The following is a 23,073-nucleotide window of genomic DNA, read 5'->3' on the forward strand; positions in this document are numbered from 1 at the left end:
TTTTCAATTCCTTCACCTTCTCGTCCATTTTCCTGAAGTCAGCTCTGAGCAACGAGACCTCCACTGTGACCGAATCAACCGAGGTTCGTATTCCACCTATCGCCGCCATAACATCATGTAGAGTCGGCTCTGGTCCTGGCGCCTGGGTCACCACTGGTCCCTCCTTGTCCGAACGCGGTGAATCACCTTTTTCTCCTCCCTCAGCCCAAGCAAATTTCGCTAACTGCCTCTGGGCATTGGATTTCGCGCCTTTTCCTCCTGCTGCCATTTTTAAAGATGTCTTCAGACCTTTCATAGCTGGATGCGGAAAGCAGGCTTCGTAGATTTATACTGCTCGGGTCCACCACCTATCGATGTTTGGTCCAGCCGTCTTTCACCCTCACTGCCTGATAATAGAGCGATCCTTCCCTTTTACCTCTGAGTGCTCGTCACCTCCGGTCCTAAGAGGCCGGGTAGTATTTGTTCCAGCACACCACCTCTTCAAGGAAGCTGTTCAGCCAGGCCCACTTGGAAGGTCCAGCATTCACTGCTCCCCCCAAGATCTCCGGGAAGGAGCCGCTGTAGTTCGCAGTTCTTTGATCCACATTCAGGGGCCCCCCATCGGCCCTACGCAGGCCTATCAGACCGATTAGCATCCTCCAGGAGACCTCCCCTCTGTACACGGGTAGTTATCCACACAGCTATTTTCTGCTGGGATGGGTTATCAGGCTCCTCCTTGACCTCCTCTGGTCAGCCCTTGCCTTACTGGCAGGCCACGTCCTGAAGAACCGGGTTATTTAAGACCCAGCGGCGCCAGGGGAAACGCCCTAGTCTCCGGGTTCACCTGTCTTAGAGTACAGAGATACGGGTGATTCTTGGTGACGCCAAAGATCAATTTTATTAGCTGCAGCCTGTAACAGAGATCCTAGAAGTACAACACGGTGTATGTTCTCAGGAGACTGCTCGCTCACAAAAACCAGTCATCCCTTTTTATACCAAATATTATGCTTCCGACAAATATCCCTTAATTTACAGTTGGCCACTCACATGTTTTCACAGAAAGGAAAAAGGCAGGATCATGATGACAAGTCCATTTTTCAGTTTGTCCAGCCCATAATCAACTATTGGTCAAACCCAACATTCTTGATCAGACAGGTCGATCGAACCCACCATAAAACTGGGCACATCCCCATTGTAAACGGATCATAAGGCAAAGAGTAGAGACAGGTGTGAGCAAGATAAGACATAGTTATGCGCAATAAAAGGGTTTGATGGTGTTTTGTGTCTCGACCCGTAATCTCGATCAGCTACTGGGGAAGGGACTGGTTAAACCAGTTTGGCTTCAGGCAAGAGGGTCGCTCGTTCAGGTCATTCAGAAGACAGCTAAAGTGTACGTGTGTTTGGAGACTCGTTCGGCCACTGTCACCGGCCTATGTGAGGGCAACCACAAAATGGCTGCCGTACGCAAGATGGAACCCGAGGGTTCAGAACGGACTCCCTGATTTCATGTGGATCTCGACACTCGAATAGGATGAAAATACCCACACATCTAGCACTCGCCATATTCGGTCTACTGATACCAAATTCGTCATGATACGACGACTTTTATAACAAGGTTCAGAATTTCAATACCTCAGACCCTCCTTTTGCCCTTACATAGGCAATAACCTAAACCCATGTCAGTCTGAGTCCAGGTCTATACTCATCAGATCATCAAGATGTTGCTGTAGCATCATCCTATTACTTAGCACGTCTCTTGATAGGGGTTTCCTTACACACGATGTAGCACAGAAACCACATATAGCAGGGGTACACTGTACACAAAGACAGAGCAGGAAAAGGATGGCTAAGATCACCCCAATTACCATCAGAGTCTTCCATCCCCATGTGTATAACAGTTCCCAGAACCACCCCATCAACGACCAATCTCCTTTATCCACGTGTATAGATTCGGAGATTTTATGTAGTTTGGAAATGGCCTGGTACACTGTCGGAGCATTGTCTGGAATGAAAACACAGCAACTTGATTGGATCACTTTACATACCCCACCTCGATCGGTGAGTATGACATCTAGCGCAACTCTGTTCTGGAGAGTCATAAGACGGTCCGACTGGAGCTCAGCAGTCAAGTTACTAAGGGCACCGGCAGTTTCAACTACGGTGGACTCAACCACCCTCGTCAGTTGTCGTATGTTCCTGCTGTTCACCATAGGTCCCCAAAATGGCAGAAAACCCTTCAAGAAATCTCCCAATACTTGTCCTGCAGTATCTTCCTTACTGAAGACACCTCTGACTACTCTTGTCTTGTGGTAATCTGCCACGGCTGTGTAGGTGGGAGGCAATAGGAAGGAGACAAAACATGTGCCCGAGAAGTCAGGGGGCAACCATTTGTATGCTCTATCATAGCAGATGAAATAGGTACCCTTAGCTGCTAGGAACGATGGGGAAGTATGGGACGAAAAAAACATACGTCTCAGTGCAGATACTACTCCCTAACTTAGCTCTCGGATTCTTGCCATTACCCTGCAGACAAAGATGACCCTGATGGGGTACAATCCAAATCAGAGAGGATCTTTTCGCTTGCTGGTTCTTACTCAGACTAGCTCCATATCCGGTCACGTTCCATCCAATATACGCTAGTGTCTCATCTCTCGGGATAGTCTCATAGGAACTAGCTCCTTTAATCATATTGACTATTCCCTTAACTAGAGCACTATTCTTTGGACTATCCTTCACAGAACGTAGGGGGTGGACTTCGCGAGCGAAGATGAACATCGTTCGATACGCCCATACGGAACCATTGTAGCTAAATGGCAGGACTAGATAAGGAATACCTTTATCAGTAGTATGAGGCATAAGACCACACAACCAACAGTTAGTCGTGTTCACGACTAATTGGTGTTGGTGCAGAAGCTGAACGAAAGAGTTATTAACGAACTCCAACCTACTAACAGTCTCATGTTCAGGCAGAGGATGAAAAGAATGCGAAGGAACAGTAGAAGAAGGTATGGGTTGTGTAGTGGGTGCAAACGTCACTTGAAAAGAGAATATAACATATCCCATTAAAAACACCATTAAGCTAAGCAACATGAAAAAGCAAAACATTAAAAAACATTTTCTACTCATTATTTCACATATTTTGGCTCTAAAGTTTGTTTCTTCAACAGGTCTCTCCATCTCGAAAAACTCCATCCTCTAACCTTGCTGCACGCGGAGGTAGGGTGTTCCGTGCGAAGGAATGCGTCTGTCAGTCCAGGGAATGCCCTAGGACCAACCAGAACCGTCGACCTTGTGTCTTCGGCTTGCACTCCAAAGACTTGGCGCCACGACCCTACAGCTGAACCCGGATGGCGGTTTGAAAAACAAAAATCGGTCAAAACAGTTTCTCAGATGGGAGAGCTGATCTTTCAAAAATAGTAAAGAAAAGGATTTTTATTTTATTAGTCCCATGACACTTGGTCGCAGATTATAACGGTTCTTGCCAGGCATTGTGTGGTTGCAGAATAAGAGTTCAGGTTCGGTAGTGTCCAGCCGCACTGATGGTGGCACGGCTTCTTGCAAAAGATTGTCACTTTCACGCTCAGAACTTGTCCCAATTAAACGTGCATCGCTAAAAGGCAGAAAACGAGGCACAGTTTCGGTCTCAGAATCAGGAATGCCCTCCTGGACCCACCGGTCGTACGGTAGAGGCAGAGGAACCCTCTTACAATGTACGCCGTGGATCCAGTTTTTCTTCCCTTGCACTCGTACTGCAGTTCTCGTAGATAAAAGCACCAAGTATGGACCGGTCCAGCGGGGCTGATCGTTCTTTGTCCGTTGAAAGTTCTTGATCAGCACCCACGATCCGGGATCGATTGCATGCCCTGGATCTTCAGAAGCCTGAGGCAGTGTATCATGAACCTGTTGGTGTAAGACACGCAATTTAGCTGTCAAATCATGCAGATAGTCAAGCAATACAGGGTGTTCAATCTCGCTAAATTTCGTCTGCCTCGGTACTCCCCATATGTTTGCCGGGCGACCAAAAATTCTATCATATGGACTAAGTCCCACTCGTGAATGCACAGTCATCCTAGTCGACAAGAGTGCTAATGGCAAAGCATCAGGCCATTTAAGACCAGAGCTCGCTTGTATCTTGGCCAGCTTCAATTTGAGGGTGCCATTATAGCACTCCACTAGACCAGCTGATTGGGGGTGATTCGCAGCGTGGAACTTTTGGCGGATTCCTAACCCTTCACACACTCTCTTCCTCACTTGACCCACAAATTCACTCCCATTATCACTCCAGACCATTCTCGGCAAACCATACCTAGGGAAAAACTCATTGACAAGTCCTTTAGCTGTGGACAAGGCGGTATTATCTTTTAGGGGGGATGCTTCTACCCACCTTGAGAAGGCACAAACAACCACAAGTACGTATTTTTGGTTTTTGCATCTCTCCAAGTGGATGAAATCTAGCTGCAAAACCTCGAACGGATACGTCGGAGGCGAAGAATGACCAGCTGGAGTTGGAGTTCCCTTACCAGGATTGTATTTCAGGCAAACCATACAATTCTTGACCACATTCTCTGCACACTTAGGAATCCCAGTATTTTGCCATACTGGAGCCAACAACTTACAGATCCCTTTCACACTGATATGAGCCATTCCATGCGTCATTGTAACCACTGCAAGCACGTAGGCAATGGGTAACAACCATCGCTGATGCTCTGACAACTCAACCCAGCAACCATTCGCATCCAATGAGACAGACTAACAGCGTTTTTATAGAAGTGCCTGAGAACTCCTTTCCGAAACGCTGTACCAACACGAAGAGCAGATATTAAATCAGTATGGAGATTTGTTTGACCCAGCAAACAATCACAACTTAAGCTCAACTAATCACAGGCCCCCGAGGAAGGGACATGGGTCCCGAAATGCATCGGGCCAATGAATTGAACAAAGGTTATATTATTAACCTAAAGTATACATTGTTTGTATGAAGCTTGAATACATTCTATGAACTTTAAAAAGCACACGGATGTCACAACAAAATATATTTGAATTGAGACGAGTGATATCTCAAGGATATTGTTGACTTTAAATAAATCCAATAATTAGGCAAATCTTGAAATTTTGGAATAATTGAAATTCAATCAAATGAGTATATAGAAAAGGAGGACATATTACCAACAGAGCTGTGCGCCAGGTAGGGTCGTGATCGCGCTATCACGTACCATTTTCTAATATAATCCCAGTATTTTGCCATACTGGAGCCAACAACTTACAGATCCCTTTCACACGGATATGAGCCATTCCATGCGTCATTGTAACCACTGCAAGCACGTAGGCGTCGGGTAACAACCATCGCTGATGCTCTGACAACTCAACCCAGCAACCATTCGCATCCAATTTACCCGTACTCTCTCTCCATACGCTCAACTCTTTCTCTGTAGCTTCAGCTTGGATAGACTTCACACTTTCTATCGTATCCTCACACATTCCAACATCACCAATCCATCTTGCAGGGCCCGCAACATACATTCGACTCATCACATCCCTCGCTGTTTCTTTCGCAACTTCGTCAGCAAACGCATTACCGCGACCAACGTCGTCAGTAACCTTCTTATGTGCACTGCATTTCACAATCGCAACTTGTAACGGCAAGGAAAGTGATTCAAGAAGCTCATTCACCAACTGACCATTCTGAATCTTTGTTCCATGAGACGTGAGGAACCCACGTTCCTTCGACAAGCGTCCAAAGCTATGAGCCACACCAAACGCATACTGGCTGTCAGTATATATGGTCACTTTCTTTCCTTTCAATACCACACACGCTCTCGTAAGTGCAATCAACTCGGCTGCTTGAGCTGAATTATGGTGGATACGTGCAGCTTCAACAACCGTCTGTAAAGTCGTGACAGCATATGCCGCAGTCGTATCACCATTTGGAAGCTTGAAGCATGAACCATCCACCCATAAGGTACCATCACACTTCTCAAGAGGAGTGTCCCTAAGATCCACTCTCCCTTTCGTTTCCTCCTCTGTCCTGAGAAAGCAATCATGCTGTTCAGAAACATCTGTCTCTGCTACAATCGGCAACAACGTAGCTGGATTCAACGTATTGCATCTCTGTATGTGCACATGACTCGCTAAGAGTGTCAGCTCATAACCTGACAATCGAGCACTAGTTAAGTGCTGTGTCTTAGTCTTATTTAACAAGGTATCCACTGCATGTGGAACCATTACAATCAACATATTATTCATCGCTAACCCAGCAGACTGTCGAATAGAAACAGCTGCTGCCGCTGTGGCTCTCAAACAACTCGGCAACGCTCTAGCTACCGGATCCAAGGTCGACGAGAAATACACGCATGGACGTTGCTTGTCCCCAAAAGACTGTGTCAACAATGACAAGGCGCATCCCTCTCTCTCGTGGACATAAAGCGTAAAAGGCTTACTGTAGTCGGGAGTACCCAACACAGGAGCCGAACACAATGCATCGCGTAATTCAGAAAAACTTTTCTGACAGTCGTCAGACCACGGGAGGGGATTCGGTGTATCTTTACAAGTCAATGCCACCAGAGGTTTGGCCAGCAAAGAAAAATTCGGTATCCATTGTCTGCAATATGACGTAATACCCAAGAAAGCACGCACTTCTCTTTGTGTAGTAGGCACACTCATTTTCGCAATTGCTTGAATTCGTTCTGGGGTCAATCTTCTTCCCTCCTTCGATAAGAGTTGACCTAAGTAGGTCACTTCTTGTCGACAATACTGCAACTTTGAAAGAGACACTTTGTGATGGAAATCAGACAAATAACGTAACAACAGCAAGGTAGCTTCCTTACAAATCTCCTCAGTATCGGCAGCGACTAATAAATCGTCAGCGTACTGGAGAAGAGCAGCACCATTAGGTAAAGCAATCGTATCAAGCTGTGTTTCTAAAGCCTGACTATAGATAGAAGGACTCTCGCAATAGCATTGAGGATCTCTCTTAAACCGGAAGCTTCGGCCTCCTAAAGAGAAGCAAAAGATATCCCTACTCTCCTCGGCAATTGGGATGCTGAAGAAAGCATTCTTCAAATCAATTACCGAAAACCAAGTGGCTGAAGCTGGAATCATGGTCAGTAAGGCAGTAATGTCTGGAACAACAGGAAATTGCGGAACTACAATCTTATTCACCTTGCGAAGATCGATCACGAACCTATATACAGGTGGTTGTGATGAATCAGTCCTTTTTAGAACAGGCAAAACCGGACTATTGCACACATTACCTCTCGTTTCTTCAATTACATCTTTCTCAATCAGGTCATGAATGATCGCTAGCAACGCTCTTTCACCTTCACTAGAGATCTTGTATTGTGGAATACGTGGCATTTTAACATTTGCTTTCAACGTCATCACATATGGCGGTATCTCCAATAGACCCACATCATTTGGACCAGTAGCCCAAAGAATATCAGGAAGAGAAGACAATTCTGTCGGAAGTTTATCCTTTGACAAATACATCGGGGAGACCACCTTCTTACCTAATGTAAGTTGTACTCCCGAAGGAGAGCAATACAATGTCACGTACAATCTTTTCAACAGATCCAGTCCCAACAAGTTCTCACCACAACCTGTCGTCAGAATAAGGGGTGCTTCGAATTCACAAGGTCCAACAGAAAGAGATATAGGACTAGAAATCGGGTTCCTAACCGGGGCGCCAGAAAAACCTACTGAAACATTCGTCTCGCCAGACAAAGGTGCGCCAGGGAGTTTAGAGTGCATAATAGAACTCTTTGTAGCACCAGTATCCAACAGAAAAGGCTCTGACACACCTGATGTAATCACCTCAACATAAGGTCCGCTCTGATCTACTGGAACTGAAACAACTCCCTCTCTTTGTCTATGGCTGTCCTAGCAATCATTACCTTCCATATTCCCACCTTCGACATAGTAGTCGTGAGCATAGTACTGAGTCGTCCTACCAGACGTGTGATTCTGCTGATCAAAACTATTCATTGAATTTTGTGGAGGAAAGGGACATGTGTTCTGGGGGAACCCTCCACGTCCTCTACCTCTAGGAGTTTGTGGTGCATTCCGACCTCTTACGCTAGTGACACCATTCATACGCTGCGACAAAACAGGGCAACTACTCTTAAAATGACCCTCTTCTTTGCAATATGCACACTGATTAGGGCCTACAGGAAATCGCTGTTGGAGAGTCTCAAACCTTTGCGAGTTTCTCTGAAACTACAGAGGCTGCTGATAGTCCCGCTGGTTACTACGGGGGGGTTATTGCTTGCTGTAAAAGAACCTTCGTCTTTAGCTCTTTAGTCTTTTTGTCTGCCCTATCCTTCTCATCCTTATCCCTATTTTCATAGTATTGTGCAGTAGCCAATATCTGTGCCGATGAGGAAACAGCCTACGAACTCTCGGAATCCTTCAACTTTGTACATAACTCAGGAAGCAAATTATGCACAAACTTATCAACAAACAACCGTTGACCACCTTCAGTACTCATGTCTTGACCACTGTGGTCAATAAATGTTTCTTCAAACCTAGTGGAGAAATCGGACACAGTTTCATCTTTCTTTTGCTTACATGCAGACAATTTGTCCCAATTTACTCGCATAGCAGGTATTAAAGTCTTCATGTAAGTAATGATCCTACCAGGAAGTTCTGCAACTACAGGCTCCGGTTTAGCACCACCAACTTGTCGCGCATCCGCAGCACTAATATTGACCCAGGTATCACCTAACTCCTGCGCATGGTCCGTGTGCCGAATCAAACCCCATAAAGGTTGTGGAACCACATTTCCAAACAACATGTCTATATCAGCTAGATTCATGACACATGAGTCTGCAGTCTGTGATAATTCCTTATAGTACCCTGCGGGATTTTTACGAGGATCAGGCAAAGTCTGTTTAAGAGCCAGAACTTCCGCTCGCTTCCACGGAACATGGACCCAAACACGTTGATAATGAGCCTGTACGGCTACAATACCAGCATTAACATTGGCCTGAACGGCCTCTTTCCACACCGGAGGAACCTCTCTCATTGGATATTGTCGCACTTTCCTCCTAACCGAAGGGTCAGGCTCAAACAATGACCGAGGAGGAGACTCGCTCCTGAACGAAAGCAGTGTCGCTACCGCCCTTTCAACATCGAGACCCACAATCGTGCCTTTCGCAAACTCTGATTGCACATTGGACAACTCAGTTGGAGTTAGTTCCAGATCACCATCTTCCCATTCCTCACGAAGGAACGTGCGCATCTTATCAAAGACATATATCTGCTTCGGCGCTTCCCATTGACGGAAAACATTCATAACAGACTCGACATCGTATCTTAAAGGAAGAGTGACCCATTTATGCGCTAAATGATCTAACACTTCCCTCTCTCGGGAATCAGGCAGTTGACTACGCAACTGTTTACGCTCTGAAAAAGGGGTCGTACTAAATGACCCAAAGAAAGGGGACAAAAGAGTAGTGACAGTATCAGTCATCCTCTGTCGAACAGAAGGGGAAGTTGACAGGACAGGAGATAAGGCGGACTGAGAAAAGGTCAACGTAGGAGCAGAAGAGGCAGCAAGAACAGGCGGAAAAGTCGCAGGAATTAAAGGTGGAGCAGGTAGCAAAGTCGGCAGCCCTTGAGAAGGCTGCACCATAGGATTAGGAGCCAACTGAAGAGGAGCTGGCGGTTGTGCAACAGCAAGAGGCAAAACGCCCGGAGGTTGTGCAACTAAAAATTGCGGAGGTGCTGTAGCATTCTGAGCATAAGGGGGTGGCGAATTCAACAAATGCGACATCAAAGGATCTTTCGCAAGATCCTTCATCGCATCTTGCTGAAGAGGCGGCATAACTGGATAGCATTTATCGATCGCCATTTTACGTTGCCTGTGCGACTGTTCACTAGCTTGTTCTTCTTCATTATCTTTTTTTTCAGATTTTTTTTTTTTTAACTTTATTTTTGTCGCAGATTCATATAGCTTACAAACAGTTGTACCGACAGTCCCATTGGCAATAAATACATTCTTCAGATCCTTGAGCAAGTTTCACACGGCCCATCAGCCCACATACCGGAGGCCGGGCGGCGGTAGGTGGTAACGCGCCAGACACTGAATGAGAACATAGCAAAGCATCTGTACGGCAGGATATTCTGATCCGCTTTTTTTTTTTTTTGGTTTAGGTTACCCCCCAACTCCCCAATAGAATACCCCCCCAACATTTGGCATCCTTTAATAAAAGAAACGTGTATACAGCTCGTTCACCTCATTATGGCACTCTCAGGGACAGATAAGGCAGCAATGATTGACAACAATGAAAAAGAAAAACACACACCAGGGATCAAATCACAACATCGCCATGACGGAATACATACGTGCGTGGCCGGCCAGGCCCTACCCCAAATCAATGTCCTCGCCCCCCTCCCCTCCACCCACACTCTCGGACCCCGAATCCTCAGGGGTAAACAACTCCGCACTCGTGCCCTCCAAATCCTCAGCGGACGCCCCCGCCTCACTCATCACTCTCCATGCAAGCAGGTCTTCTTGTAGCTTCTCATCCCTACGCGCGCGCTGGATGAATGTTTCTTCAGCTAGGGACCATTCCCCCACATCTCTGAGCCACTGCGACACCTCCGGGGCCCTTTGGCCCATCTTCTTCATTATCTTTAAACTGTATAGCAGCTTGCATTATCGAGATACCCTTTTCTCTTTTATTTTTCTTCGCTAATTTAATTTCTTTCTGTTTGGCTTCCTTTCCCCATAGGCAGAAAGAGTCAAACATCGCCGGCCGGGCTTTCTCCTTAAAAAGTCTAACTTCTAGATTATCCAAAACATCCGTGTCAAAACTACCATATTGGGGCCATTTAAGGACACCATCCTTTCTTGTGTAACGAATCCACACTTCGTTATACGTGATGGGGCCCACGCCATGTTTCACATAGAGCTCATAGGTTGGAGTTCCAATCGGGGGAACCGGACACGAGTCCTCCAATCGGGAATCCCTATTACGACCACAACAAAATATTCTTCCAAGTCTGCTAAGACCAGGCATCTTTGCTCACTAGTCTAGCTTCAAACTTCAAGGGAGTATCGAATACGATAGTCTCGTGAATACACAAGTCCCTCGGCTTTGGTACTTGCAAGTCCCAAATCAAAGATCCCAAGGGGATACCCAAAAACTAAACTAAGGACTGGGAGACGCTCCACTCATACTTAACTGAGGTATCGATGTCGGCACCAGAAGACCCGTCTATCGTCTCGCTTTACAAATCATCGAAGGCTCCAAGACAGGGCGACAGTCAGGGCAGCAGTCCTTCGTAGCCGTCGGAAAGCGGGGAACCTCGCAGCAAAGACTTTCGGACCACGACGACATACAGGGGTCGATGAAGTGGTTGGCCTTCTTCCAGAATTTTCACATGAAGCTCCTCACAAACCTCAGGCTTGGACCGGTACCGCTGAAGTCGCCCTACGTTGGGTGCCAAATGAAGAGCCGGGTTATTTAAGAACCAGCGGCGCCAGGGGAAACGCCCTAGTCTCCGGGTCCACCTGTTTTAGAGTACAGAGACACGGGTGATTCTTGGTGACGCCAAAGATCAATTTTATTAGCTGCAGCCTGTAACAGAGATCCTAGAAGTACAACACGGTGTATGTTCTCAGGAGACTGCTCGCTCACAAAAACCAGTCATCCCTTTTTATACCAAATATTATGCTTCAGGCAAATATCCCTTAATTTACAGTTGGCCACACACATGTTTTCACAGAAAGGAAAAAGGCAGGATCATGATGACAAGTCAATTTTTCAGTTTGTCCAGCCCATAATCAACTATTGGTCAAACCCAACATTCTTGAACAGACAGGTCGATCGAACCCACCATAAAACCGGGCACATCCCCATCGTAAACGGATCATAAAGCAAAGAGTAGAGACAGGTGTGAGCAAGATAAGACATAGTTATGCGCAATAAAAGGGTTTGATGGTGTTTTGTGTCTCGACCCGTAATCTCGATCAGCTACCGGGGAAGGGACTGGTTAAACCAGTTTGGCTTCAGGCAAGAGGGTCGCTCGTTCAGGTCATTCAGAAGACAGCTAAAGTGTACGTGTGTTTGGAGACTCGTTTGGCCACTGTCACCGGCCTATGTGAGGGCAACCACAAAATGGCTGCCGTACGCAAGATGGAACCCGAGGGTTCAGAACGGACTCCCTGATTTCATGGTGATCTCGTCACTCGAATAGGATGAAAATGCCCACACATCTAGCACTCGCCATATTCGGTCTGCTGATACCAAAGTCGTCATGATACGACGACTTTTATAACAAGGTTCAGAATTTCAATACCTCACTCCCTCGGCTCCACACGTCTTCAGCCTGTACAACAAAACCTCATGCTGGGCGGTTACTGTATCCCCCGGTGTGCTTCACACAGCTGCTACCCAAGATTTCCACCGCTGCAGTTCGCCCGCCGCCACCAAGGTCTCTCCACTGGGCCCCTTTCCCGCTGTTGCAAGGCGGTCCAGCCACCCGAGGCCGGAGCGTGACTGCGCCTCCATCTGGGGCCTTCAAACTACTTCTCACTATCAAAGGGAGGGGGGGGGCCGACTGCTGCGCCCCCCCCTGTGGCACACACTTGCGGCGCTTTGTCTCTGGCCACCAGGCTTGGCCTCGATTTTCGGCCGCTTCCAGGGCCGCGAGCCGGATCGCGCCCTACCTCTTGGGCGCTTCCTCTCCGCCTCCGCGCGAGCTCTGCTGCAATTCCCCGCTCGCCGGTAGTGCGTCAGCCACAGAGGGGCAAGAGAGATCGTATACGGCGACCGCAGTTAGCCGACTCGGGCCGGGATCGCCATTTTCAATGTACGTAGCTTCAGGGCCCGGGATGTGTAGGCCAGCTGACCACGCATCAAGGGGTCAGATCATCATCTATGATACGGAGGGGGGGTCTAGGTGTTATGCCCCCAGCCTCCAGCTCTCCGCACTCGGTCCCGGATGGCTGAAAAGTCAGAAAACAGCCACGAAGGTCAGGAGCACACTCAAGCTGCAGCCATCGCTGACTTCTTTTAAAATTTGAGGCGGGCAACTATCCGTAGGAGTTCCTGACTTTACTTTAGTTAGGAGATCTAAAAAAGTCTGGCTGCCTATTGCTGAGAACTCTTCAAGATGGCAGGGATTTTCCAGCATTGAGGGTGAGCCCTCAGGAGCCGAGCAGAAGGGAATACTGACTTTTATTGTAACAATTTTATCAATAAAGAACGAGTTGAGGGAGTTACAGAAGGCTTGGCTGGGAGTAGATTTTAATGTAACTCTATCAGGATTAGATAGTTCGTTCACGATGGCAAATATTTATTTGGACCTATTGGTGGAGCTCATCATTTTGTAAGGGAAGTAAACAGCCTTAGCTGAGGAAATTGATTTTTTATACTCTTTCTATTGGATCAAATAGCTCTATTTTTTATCTAAAAAGTAGTTGATTCTCCATTTCCTTTCGGATTGATGGAGTGCTAGTTTTTGACTTTGTAACTCAGACGAAAACCATTTTTGTGCCTCATGGCGTCTTGCTGATCGAATTGTTCTAAGTGGGGCATATTCATTGCTGGCTGCAGTGAGCTATGCTGTGAGGTTCTTCTGACTCAAACTAATTGACATCTGTTGGGTTGGAACTGTATTTGCTTGGGTGACATGGAATTGGATTCTATTGCTATTATTCCAATTCCTAGCTACTAGTCATTTTAGGCTTGGTGGTTTTACCATAGAAATGTCATTGACAATAAACTGAATTAAGGAGTGATCAGACCAAATACAGGGTGATACAGTCAATGCAGATACTGTTATATTAGCTGTCCACACATGGTCCAACGTGTGTCCCTTATTATGTGTGGGTGTGGTTATTTGCTGAGTAAGGTTTAACCCAATAAGAAGGTCATTCAATTCCTCAGCATGGTGCCGCCTTGTATGTCATTTGCCCAATAATTAAAATCGCCGATCAGCAAAATTTTTGGGTTGTTGGTAATTAGTTGAGCCAACTGTTCAGCTAGGGAATAGGGAAACGAAGGCTTATTCGTCGGTGGTCTAATAGTAACACATGAATTAGAGGGGTCGAGACCGACTCCAGTTTCAGAACTTGGGGCTAGATGTAGGTCGGTCGGTAACGGCCGAAAATCGGTATTTTCGGCCGTTACCGACCGGTAAATGAGAATTGGTATGTAGGGCCCATAATTTTACAGATTCAGTAAATTTACTGATTGGTAAATTTACCGAATCTGTAAAATACCGAATCGGTATTCATACCTATTCGGTATTTTTGATATGTAGGTGGGACTCTTCTGAGTCCCACAACCATTACCGATTCTGTATTTTACCATCAAATATATTTGATGGTAAAATACCGATTCAGGTGTGCATGCACATGTGTGCATGCACACCTGTGCCATATGACAGGCAGACCTGCCCTTAGGGCAGGTATGCCTGCCACATGGCCCCCGAATCTTTTTTGGGGGTGCTAGAGGGTGTCAAAGTGACACCCCCTGCACCCATGGCAAAATCTGTATTTACCGATTAGGTAAATACCGACCGGTAATGCCCCATTCATTCCTATGGGCTTCAAAGCCCATAGGAATGAATGGGGCATTACCGGTCGGTATTTACCGAATCGGTAAATACAGATATTTACCGATTCAGTAAAAGGAACATCTGGATGTTCCTACATCTCCACCCCTTAGATTTACCGAGTTTTAATTACCGAATCGGTATGATTCGGTAATTAAAAATCGGTAAATCTATTTTACCTACATCGGGCCTTAAGTTGTCTACCGAGGGAAGATCAAGTGGGATTAACTTAGTAAATTTTAAATCTTGGCGAACAATGGCCGCTACCCCCCCCCCCCCTGGATTCACTGTCATACGATTAGCTTGGAGAATATAATAATCTTTAGGGAGGTCTGCTAAAATGTCTGGGGCTGAGCTTTGTGACAGCCAAGTTTCCATTAGGAAGAGGATGTCAGGATGGCTTGAGTCCAAAAGGTTGAATATATCGAGCTGGTCTTTCATCAATGAGCGGGTGTTGAGGTAAAAGATAATTGTGAATCTCAATTTGTGATTCGCAAAGAAGGAATATGTAGGTTTCACAAAATTTTTTGTGAATCCTACATACATTGCATTTTGCGATTCTCTAATTGCGATTCGCTAAAAATTGCAATTTGAGAATCGCAAAACTAATTTTTGATGCATATGGCCCATGGTTTGGCAACTGCATTTAGCGAGTACGCATACTATAATTTAGGCACCCACACATTTCTATAATGGTGTCACAAAACTAGCTAATACATCAATAGGCACAAATAACCTCTCTCCTAGATATGTGGGGACTGGGTGAGGTAAGAGTTTTCTCGAAAGGAAACTTCTACTTCACCAGTAAATCCTGTCAGCGATCCTTAATGTATTTTTTCAGTGATTAAGCCATGGTTGCCATCTGAAATCTCGGAACAATGTTTCATAGTTGCTTTCCCCCTAGTAAAGGGGAAAATAGGTCTGACTGTTGTTATGCGTGGAAATACCGTATTGATTAGCGTGTTTGTGTGTGTTTGAGCACACCAGTGAGTGGACTACGACAAAGATTCAGTGAATGTGAGTGAGATCTTGGAAAGGTGAATGGGTGAGGGACTAAATGGATACCTTAAGTTATCAATCATGAAGTCTCCCCTTTATCCATTTAAGTTGTCATCAGTCCATGTTCTCACCTCCTCAATTCATGCAAACATCTGACGATGCACCCAGTAGCCCATTCATCCAGGGATGCGCACAATCACTTACTCATCCATCCTTCTTTTCTTACAACCAGTGATCAGTTCCCACATTCAACGACTCCCCATTCACACAAAACTCGATAATGTATGACAAATGACTTTCACTAAGAAAAAGCATTGCTGCGTACTCCAAAAGATGTATGTTTTGGTCAATGAGATCTTGTTTCTTTGCTTATGTTTGATTCTGGAATTCATTAGAGCTTGTTGTGATTCACAAGTAGCACTGGCACATAGCAGAGGAACCGCAGGATGGCAGACACCCTTGGCCAGCCTTGAGCACCCTTGGTTACGTGTCCAGGCGATTCAGTAACCTTTCGTGTCTGTTGCCATTTCTGCTACATAATGACCATCCAACTTGTGGGGTGGGGGTCACCCGTTTATGTAGCATACACAAGTATTGAAAAATACAACAGTGAGCATTGTATAATCTAACTTTAAGCATCACATATGTGAAGTACTGTGACAAAAGTAAAACGTTAAGGATGTTCATCTTGAGTATTATGCCACAGAATACAGCATGAATTGTATTATTTTTGCCCTCAAACATCAGTTTATCAGATTATGGAAATATGTACACTCTGCCATCGAATGTAAATTTATTTGTTTCTGTAATCACTCCAAAAAGCATATTTCATGAAAAATATATTTTATTGTAATATTAGCTATTTACTTGTTAAGTAAATAAAGGTTTGATCACTTTGATCTCAAAGATTAGTGTTACATGACAGATTTTGCCTTATATACATATGTATCGCAAGCACATGAAAGGAAATCCAGTAACATGGCATTTATTTCCACAACAATTTTATCAGAGTGGGTGCCAATGTTCCATGAATTTCTATAATATGCCAGGAATTACATGAACTATGGTAGCCAATGTATTATATCAGGGCTCGGCACTCTCATACCAGTGATGTCCTCAAGAACCTAAAAATGCTGAGTATTATGAAAGGGCCTGCAGAGTACAATTTTAGACCCCTTCACATGCTAAGAATTACCACCATCAAGCCTCATCATTACGTCTAGAGTATGTCACTGCAATGGGTAGGCACCATTGTGGCACATGTCATGAAAACCCACAATGTGCCAATAATTACCACCATTATGCCACACCCACCAGTAGATCAGGCTTGGGCACCAACTTTACATACTTTGCAGTAAGGAGGAGGAATAAATGCCCAACATATGCCAATAATTGCCGCCAATATACTGTTGTAAAAAGTGTGGCCGGATGTATACATCCATTTCAATACCCACATTATGCCACATATTACCATCACTATGCCAGGAATAATAGTATTGACCACTGTGCGTTGGTCACCTGTGCCAAGAATTACCAGCATTATTCATGATCAGTGTTATTTCGGTAATGCAACAAAATGCCTATGCAAGAATTACCACATATTTCCCAGAGCAAGTATTGTGCTAGATTGGGAGATTGGGCAGCAGCATACCATGGATGTCTACAATATGCCAAGAATGATCACAAGTATGTAAAGTCCAAAGTTACACTTGGTGCAGCTACTGATATGCTATGGATGTAAGCTATAGGCCACGAATTACCACCATTATCCCAAGGGCAGTTTTAGGCCTAGGTTAAGCACCTTGATAGTGCATGCTATGGGTGTCCGGAATTAGCCAGAAGTTAACACTATTAGGCCATGACTCACATTGAAGTGGGTTGATCACCAAAGTATTATGGCTGATCTCAATGTACTACAAATTATGACCCTTATGCCAGGAAAGGCACCATCATGCCGTGGATTCTCAAAGTATGCTAAAAAAAATCACAATTTTTAACTAATTTGTACACAACATCAGTCAAAGATCATCCCTTTCGGCTGTTGCCTGGCTCTTGGTGATTCTAGGGATCACTGAGGGGAAATCATTTCTGATAAAGGCTTCCAACTGCAGATTCCTCACCGTTTGAATCTAGAAATTCTTGAGCATTAACTCTGTGCTCCACCAGGTGATGCCATGTGGCTCTGTGGCCCTGCGTCATTCCATCATGACCAATCGAGGTTCAAAGGACGACGATGATCCCATTCTTTAGGTCATTCCCGTAACATTGTTTTTGAGATCCAAGTCCTCAGGTGAGTCAAAGAAGAAACACAAAATATCCAAGAGGAACTCGGCCCTACACTCTCGATCTCCAGAGAAGGCACGAGGGCATCACCGTGCCTCCTGGTCTCACTCACTAAGCTGTTCTTCTTTGAAGCTGATTGTTGGACTTGCCCCTTTTTTGCATGATCTTCCCAAAACTTTTTGCCTTCCTCCTGTATTTTTTCTGACCTGTCGTTGGTGGTTTTAGGAATCTGGGCACTTTATCACTGCTGATCTGAAAGAGACTATTAGTTATAGATTCCTTACCGTAGAATTTCCCCCAGGCGTCAGACTGGATCCAGAGACTTTTTTCTCAGCAGTACCCATGCGCGTCGGTAGGTGGCGTCGGTCAACTCCGTGTTCATTGTCGGCATTGTGGTCGGCGTTGTGATGTCGCTGTATCTACTTAGACTCTGCCCCTGCACACTGACGTCAGTCCTTTCTTTTCCACGCCAGCCAGCGCAGATCCCGAGAGAGCAGTACCCGTAGTCACTTTTTGACTAACTATTTTTCTACTTTTGTTGAAGTTTTTTTCTGAGTCTTCCAACTCCTGGAGCATGTAGGGATGTCCCATCCTCATCCCGGCTTCAAGCCCTGTGACTCTTGTCACAAACTGATGTCGGTTACGGACCCGCACCTCGTGTGCCATTTGTGCCCGGAGCATGACCATGACCTGAGGTCGTGCTCCGACTTTCGGGCCTTGAACCTAAAGTCTTTACGGTAGTGGTCCCAAAAGCTTCTAGAGGTTCGACAATCGGCTCTGTGCCGCTCGAAGTCCCCGGCAAAAGGGAGGTTGCTAGATGGGTCGGGAGTCACCACCACCATTTGTCGTCAAAGTCTTTATCTTCGGGTAAGTCGAAGCTCAAGAAGAAGGCGAAGAAGCATCATCACTCTTCGCCTTCTCCCCATCCATCAGCTGACGCGACGTGGGACGTGGACAGTCGTCGTCCTTTGGCTCTGCCCGTGGAGCCTGTTGGGTTGGCACCGAGCTTTTCTCCCTTTCTCCGAGCCGGGGCGAACCCTGCCCAACTTTGTAGCTTTTACGAAGCCCTCCACCCCATCTTTGGGCCGCCCAACTCCGCCGGCGTGCCTTTGGGCCCCGTGGACTCGGTTGGGGGCCCCAGGCCTATGATGCTGGTGGCTCCGGCCACGGCACCACAGGGCCCCCTGGGATTGAGGCCTGGATTCGGGTCGGCGGCGGTCAACCTTACAACACCTCCCCCGGCACCGATTCCATGGACGCCACCGCCACCACCTCCGACGCTGGATGTTTCCCAGCTGGGATCGACCCCTGCCTCCCCCTCGAAATAGACACGGAGCCGTACCGGCATCGACCGGCATGGGGACTGTCGCCGGGGAGTACTTTTGTACCGTTGTTCATCCCTGACGTTCCCTTTCACCCTGACTGGCAGCCAGGTAAGGATGGGAGGACTGGGACGGGTCTGTAGACCCTTTGGCAGACCAGTTGAATGATCCAAACTGGAGAGAGGATTTGGGTGGCGCCAGTGGTCTGGATACATCCCCAGACCCTGGTATGCTATTTCCCCCTACCGTGGCTACAGAGGAAGTAGCCTCCTATGATGTGATGTTGCGTAGGGTGGCTGAGGCCTGGGCCTTGAGCTTCCTACGGTGGCAGTCAGGGCTAATCTCTTGACTGAGGTGCTTCAGCCAGCGGCAGCCTCTTCAGAGCCCCTACTGCCTTTCAATGAAGCCCTCAACGACATCCTACTGGGCACTTGGCCCAAGCCCAGCACAGGTGCTCCTGTTGACAGGTTGATTGCCCGACACTACCGCCCGGCTCCGGGCGACCCACTTTTATTCTACCCTGAGAGCTTGGTGGTCCAAGCCTGAACCTCCAAAGGTGCGCTCCCTACTGCTCCCCCAGATACGGAATCCAAGAAGCTGGACCATCTTGGGAAGAAGATGTTTTCTCCCGCCAGCTTGGGACTGCGGTCGGTAAGCACTGCATGTCTTTTGGGCTGTTATGATCACTCTGTTTGGGACACGGTCATGCAAGTGCTGCCACAGTGCCCGGAGGAGGCCTGGACTGTACTCTACCGTGCAATTGTCGAGTGTAGAGATGCAGCAAAGTTCACCATCCACTGTGGGCTGGACACCGCCGACTCGCTAGGCAAGACGATTTCCACGTCGGTAGCCCTGCGACGCTATGCCTGGCTGAGGTCCACTGACTTTTCCCGGGTTGTCCAATTGACACTTTTGGACAAGCCCAGTGATGGCCGTCACCTGTTTGGTAACAAGGCAGACAACGCACTCGAGCATTTCAAGGACTCTAGGGCTACAGCCATATCCTTGGGCCTTGCTACCACCGTGCGCCCTGTGCAGTCTGCATTTCACCCCTTTTGTGGCTACGGTGGGGTGCCCCACCATGTTCCACCCAGAGCCACAGACTGGCGCAAGCTGCTTAGATTCTGCACTGCCGGGGACATTGGACCCAGCGCCGTAGGTCTGGGGGCCAGTGAGCTGGCGAGTCCACCGCTGCCCCTTCTAGAGCTGCCTCCAAGCCTTCCTAGTACCACAATTCAGGGCCACCAATTGCCAGTGGGCGGACAAATATGCCATCACCTCCCCCACTGGCACAACATCACTTTGGATGGGTTTTGAAGATAGTCCAAAGGGGCTACTCCCTCCCCTCCAAGACTACCCCTCCATCCATGCGGCCTACATTCCATCGCATGTCACAGGGTCACTTGGCCCTTCTCTGCCAAGAAGTCACAGTTCTCTGGGCCAAGGGAGCTATTGAGCGCGTCCCTGTCCCGGAAGAAGGTCGTGTTTGCTACTCCCACTACTTTCTGGTGCCCAGGAAGGACAAAGGCCTGCGTCCTATCTTAGATCTCCATGACGTCAACTGCTTCCTCTGGAAGGAGAAGTTCAAAATGTTGGCATTGGCTCAGGTCCTGTCTGTCTTGTACCCTGGAGACTGGATGATTGTGTTGGACTTGCAGGACGCGTATTTTCACATCCCGTCCTGCCGGTCCACCGGCGTTACCTTTGGTTCACGGTAGGCCTCCAGCATTTTCAGTTTGCCGTGCTCCCTTTTGGCCTTACCACTGCCCCTCGGGTGTTCAAGAAAGTGATGGCGGTGGTCGCAGCTCACCTGCGCAGATTTGGAGTTCCAGTCTTCCCCTATCTCGACGACTGGTTGTTGAAGGCAAGCTTTCCCAGGCTGTCATTGCCCACCTTCAGACTTCGGCGGACCTCCTGCATTCACTGGCGTTCACAGTCAACGTGCCGAAGTCGCATCTGACCCCGTCTCAGAAGCACCTTTTTATCGGGCGGTTCTGGACACAGCGCAGTTTCAGGCCTATCCTCCAGAACAGCGAGTCCGGGACATTCGGACTATGATACCGGTGGTTCCAGCCTCTATCCCGGATTTTGGTGAGAATGACCCTGAGGCTGCTGGGCCTCTTGGCCTCCTGCGTCCTGCTGGTGGATCATGCCAGGTGGCATATGCGGGCTCGGCAGTGGGACCTGAAGTTCCAGGGGGCGCAGTTTCAGGGTAATCTTTCTGACATCGTCCAGATCTCGTCGGGGACTGCAGGTCAGTTGCAGTGGTGGCTTCCGAACCAGGATTGGGTCAACAGCAGATCCCTCTCCCTTCAACAACCAGAGTTCACAGTGGTGACAGTTGCATCACTCCTGGGATGGGTCGGCCACATGAGAGAGGCGGGGATCAGAGGCCTCTGGTCACCTGCGGGAGTCCAGGCTCCACTTCAACCTTCTGGAGCTTCAGGCGATTCATGTAGCACTGAAGGCATTCCTGTCAAGGGAAGAGTAGTGCAGGTGTTCATAGACAACACTTCCACCATGTAGTATTGCAACAACCAGGGTGGAGTGGGGTCGTGGACCCTCTGTCAAGAGACCCTTCATCTCTGGAACTGGCTGGAACATCAGGGCATATCCCTAGTGATTCAACACATGGCAGGTTCCCTGAACACCAGGGTGTACGAACTCAGCCACCGGTGCTTTATGGATCACGAATGGCATGTTCACTCAGTCAGAGGTGGTGCAAGGTCTCTTTCAGCAGTTGGGAGAGCCTTGGTTAGATCTATTTGCCACCGAAGAGAACGCGCAATGTCAGCAGTTCTGCTCGTATGTGCTGCTTTTCGTCGCGACTGGAGATGCGGTATTCTATACTCCTTTCTGCCTATACCACTTCTGCCCAGAGTGCTGAAGAAGATCGGGCGTGATCGGGCTCAAGTCATTCTTGTGGCCCCAGACTGGGCACGAAGAGTCTGTTATCCTGAGCTCTTGCACATGGCCATTGATCCTCTGATCAGCCTGCCCCTTTGGGAGTATCTTCTGTTGCAGGGGACTGTCCTACACCCACCTGTCCAGCCTCTACCTGCTTGCGTGGAGATTGAGCGGCGACATGTGACAGCCTTTGACATTCCTCTTGAAGTATGTGATGTTGTCTTGGCAGCCTGGCGTTCCTCTACTGAAAGAAAATATACCTGCAGATGGAGCTAATTTGTGGCATGCTGCACAGCAAAGGCTATGGATCCCCTTTCTGCCCCCCTTTCTGAGGTTCTCCTCTTTCTGCTTTCTTTGGCCCAGCAGGGCTCTGCTCTGGGCACACTAAAAGGCTACCTTTCGGCCATTTCAGCCTTTCTTCGCCTACCTGATCAACCTTCTCTTTTCAAGTCCCTTATTGTGAATCGTTTTCTTGAGGGCATTACTCATCTGTTTCCTCCTATTCCTTTCGTAATGCCTCAGTGGGACTATCTTATGTGCGCTCCCTTCTGATGCTCAAAACTGCTCTACTGGTTGCCATCACCTCTGCTCGCAGAGTGAGTGAACTCCAGGCTCTATTCTCTAAGCCTCCTTTCCTTGCTGTTCATCTGGACAAGGTTGTACTTCAAACTCAACCTTCTTTTCTTCCCAAAGTGGTTACCTCTTTCCAAATAGGATAGGCCATCACTTTGCCCACCTTCTTCTCACCCCGTATCCTTCCAAAGAGGAGGAGCGGCTCCACCATCTGGATCCAAAATGCGCACGTTCATTTTATTTGGATCGCACAAAACAATTCCGAGTGGATGACCAGCTCTTTGGTGGCTATGTGGGCACCAAGAAAGGGTGGGCCGTGCAAAAACAAAATATCGCTAGGTGGGTCGTTCTTTGCATTAAGAAGCTCTGATAGGATTGCGTGCCCATTCCACCAGGGCGACAGCAGCCAATACTGCTTTGGTACGGGGTGTCCCCCTCCATGATATCT

The sequence above is a fragment of the Lissotriton helveticus genome, chromosome 5_1 (genome assembly GCF_964261635.1).
Source record: "Lissotriton helveticus chromosome 5_1, aLisHel1.1, whole genome shotgun sequence".
In the NCBI taxonomy this organism is placed as follows: Eukaryota; Metazoa; Chordata; class Amphibia; order Caudata; family Salamandridae; genus Lissotriton; species Lissotriton helveticus.